Genomic DNA, 3882 nt, shown 5'->3' on the forward strand with positions numbered 1-3882 from the left:
CTTGTGTGAATTCTATTTTGGAATAGAACATCCTTGCTTCCATTGAAATTTTACTTAGCTAATTGGTTGAGCATCAAGGTGTATGCTTCATTCTTTATTATTGTAACAATATGGCGCACATCCAAGAAGAGTGAATTAATTCACCATTTATGATCACTATTTTCTGTTTTACGTTGTAAGTCTGATCCTAGGGCATACAAGTGGTGTTTTAATTTGGAAATGGAGTCTTTGTTTGAATTGCTTTGTATGACATGGATTCTCCACTTTGTAAGCTTTTATCGTGCCACATACTGACCTTTTTTCTATTTTTACTTAACAGGAGTGAGTACCTACTAACAAGGACCTTCTATTGTACATCCTTGTTGTAGGTATATCAATTTGATTGTGAACCGCTTGCTTTAAGTCGAATGAGTATAATGCATAGTTTTATGCTAATGCAATTGTAGTATGTCTACTCTATCAATGGGGTTTGGTTGTGGGTGAAGTTTACATTGGTAGTTACTGATTTAGACTGTAGAAATACTGGTTTGAAGAATTGAAATCTATGGATATGTATAATACTGTTGAAATATCTCTCATATTATCAAATTGGGAAATTCTAACTCCATAGTCTTTGTTTCTTGTTCACTTGAATGATAATGGGATAATATTCTCGTTGCTTGCTCTCTTTTTTTTTCCTTATGGTGTGAGATTTAAATCATGGATTCTCATTGATGTTCGGACATAACTTAACCATGGATCAACAAGTGGTATTGGTATAACACCAGCATTCGGTAAAATAAAAGAATGAAAGGTGATGATAACAACTAGCTTGTGAATTCAGGTATGCTCTTCGTCCTCTGTAATACACAATAATATAAATAAATAGTAGGTTAACTATCTATTAGCTTCCTTCTTATGCCTAATTATCAATATGATTGCAGTTTAGGTGATGAATGCATATAAGATGGGATTGAATGATCTATAAATCTAGTCTCGCATGGATGGTCATGCCTTTGCACGCCTAAGATCACATTAGTATGACGAAGAAGCCCAGATGGCAAGATAGCAATAGGTTTATCTTTGAGGGTTCATGCAAGCACTTGAGTTTCAACTTTCAATTTCGTTTTTATAATGATGTTTAGAGTTATTCTAACAGGTGACCCTTGCTGTCCATGTACTCCTTCCGGGTCACAATCGAATTTCCGTGATGGCATGATCCATGACTCATGCTTCATTTAATTTTGAAATTTTGGCAAGAGTACAATAGTATTTTATATAGAAATTTTGAAAATCGTGTTTTCTTTATTATTGTTTGTTTCGGTAGAATTGATTTGCTCATTTCAGGTGCATACTGAAGTATTTTTCAGTGACCGCCCTGTGCTAAGGGTATGTAATACAAAGGAAATGCTTGATAAGCACTTGAAAGCAACAGGAGGCAGAGTTTTTTCTCGTTTCCCACAGAACCGAATGGATACCTACATATAGGTCATGCTAAGGTAATATCTTCTTTCAGTGAGTTTCTTGAGATTTTTATTTTCTTTGGGATAATTGATCAATTACTAGTAGTTTTATAGGTTATGTTTGTTAGCTTTGGCCTGGCAAAAGAGAGAGATGATGTTGTTACTTGCGGTAAGGTCCCTCTTAGATTTCCTTTTTTGCTTATGGAATAATGATTATGACTTGACAAAAAAACATTTAATCTAGAACATTGTAATAATCCCCCCTTACCCATTCGAACTCCCAGTTTGTTTAATTTTTTGACCTTGTTACTTGGGCCTTTAGGTTTGATGATACAAACCTTAAGGCTAAAAAGAAAGAATATATTGATCACATAAAAGAAATTGTCCAATGGATGGGTTGGGAACCTTTCAAGGTATGTCTCATTATTTATGGAAAGATTTACTTTTACAAGTGCTTTGAAAAACATCTCACACTAGTCATTGTAAATAGTTTCTTATGGCACTGGGGAGGATGCCTTTACATTGCATAGCTAACTGTGCTAACTTCATTATCTGGAACATAGTAAAATGTTTTAACTTTTGCACATTTATACACCTATGCTGAGCATCATGCTTATACGCTAAACAATCTGAGCACTTAACAAAGAAATATAGTTGCTAATATTTTATGTAGTGCATGTAAGGCCTGTAGTGGTAGACTCTTAATGTAAAGGCGGATCAACAGTCACTATAAGAATATTAGAAATTTCTGTGATTGCATTGAAGAAACAATCCATTTATACTTTTTAGATTTTAAAGATGTGTATGGATGATACTTTTTTATCAAGATAATATGTTCTTCTTTTCAAAGAAGAAATGTTCAATTTCAGTTTAACCTTGAAGGATTAAAGCTTGCAGTTGCAATTGGTATCCCAAGAACTGTTATTTCTCATACTAATTGCAAGTATATAAAAAGAACAGAGATGATTGTAATTTCTTTGTTGACTTATGTAGCTAATAGAATTGGCTAACACTACGACATATACAAGCGCGAATCTTATTTGAAATTCGTTTGTAGTTTATCGAGTACATCGAGAAATTAGGACTGAAGTTTTTCCACCATACATTTCGAATTTAGGTCTGATCTCTTATGTTCTTTCCTTTGCCTATTAGCTAAAGGGTTATTTGTGTACTTGTGGTAGATATATATACAGATCAAATATATCCTACAGTGGTGTACGTACATTATTTGGGGCTTAACCAATATGATTCTCTGTCATAGTTGATTGTTGATTGTATCTCTTTCGTTTAGTAGTTATTGACTTAGTGTGCTAACACATTGTTTGTGTATTTTTTCAATACTATGTAAAAGTCGTTATATGATTATATTTTTAGTTTACTTATTAAACAAACTAACACATTTTTCTTCATATTATTTTTTAGGTTATAAGTGAGAGATAACACGGTAGCTCAATTAAGTTTGTTTGAGATGGATTGGTTGATTAGCAATTTGTTGGATGGGTTATGTTAATTGCATTGTTGTTGGATTATGAGACTTGCTTGATTTTGAATCAAGTGTTTAAGTTATTTAATTTTTTTCTCCGTGAATAAATCATGTAATATGAACAAGTTCTTGGAATGATTTGTGTTGGTAATAAAAGTATGATTATTGTTTCCGTAATGGACTCCAGTTGTCAGATGTTTGAATGTATTGGTTTACAGGAATTTCAAATTTACAGGAATTTTCAGATTTACAGGGAAAAAAAAAGTTATGACGACTTCCAAAGAACTGTCGTGTGGCATACCAATTCTTGACAGTTTTTAGTGTTAATTTCTTGATGCTTTTGTTTCTCAAGGTGACGCTTAAATACAAACAGTCATAAATGAAGGTTTAGTTCTTGACACTTTTTCTAATAAACTATGACGGTTAAGTAAAACATGCCATGCAAAAGGAGTTATGACGTTTATAAATGAATTTTTGTCATATTAAGTTCGAGCTTTGATGTCAGCTTCTCCAGAACCGTCATCAACTTTATGACATTTTTTATTAACTTTTAAGACAGGCTCTATAATGGCGGTTGGTTTTTAAATGAAAAAATGTCATTAAACCTGTTTCATGATGGCTAAAAGTCGTCATCACAAGTCATTTTTTTAGTAGTGAAACTTTTGGGTAGCATGCCTAAGTAGGTTCTCACAAGGAATGTGTCAAGACACATAACACTCTGATTTTTCCACTCAAGTTTGCTAATTCTAGTGTGTAGTGGGCACACATTTCCTCACAATCTCAACGACAATCCAAGGAAGTCGAGGTCGATCAAACACATCTATCACTTACTATCACACCAACATATTCCTAATTGAGCTAGAAATCTTTATTAGGTGATACGGGGCATAGGTGTTGGTTAAAGAAGGAAGAAAATGGATATTCAAATAGACAAGTCTGAGATAATAGGGTCTTCAA

At 33.3% G+C, this 3882-nt stretch overlaps 1 long non-coding RNA gene across 2 annotated transcripts; it reads left to right on the forward strand.

The window, feature by feature from the left end:
- Positions 1-703: 703 nt before the first annotated feature.
- LOC147516101 (uncharacterized) lies at positions 704-3051 on the forward strand. Of its 2 annotated transcripts, XR_015213583.1 has the most exons (5): positions 704-823; positions 924-1054; positions 1327-1478; positions 1557-1611; positions 2865-3051. It is a non-coding gene; the product is annotated as an uncharacterized LOC147516101 (long non-coding RNA). The 2 variants fall into 2 exon arrangements; XR_015213582.1 differs by having other exon boundaries at positions 924-1478.
- Positions 3052-3882: the final 831 nt, after the last annotated feature.

Source organism: Coptis chinensis, chromosome 2, assembly GCF_015680905.1.
Source record: "Coptis chinensis isolate HL-2020 chromosome 2, ASM1568090v1, whole genome shotgun sequence".
Classification (NCBI taxonomy): domain Eukaryota; kingdom Viridiplantae; phylum Streptophyta; class Magnoliopsida; order Ranunculales; family Ranunculaceae; genus Coptis; species Coptis chinensis.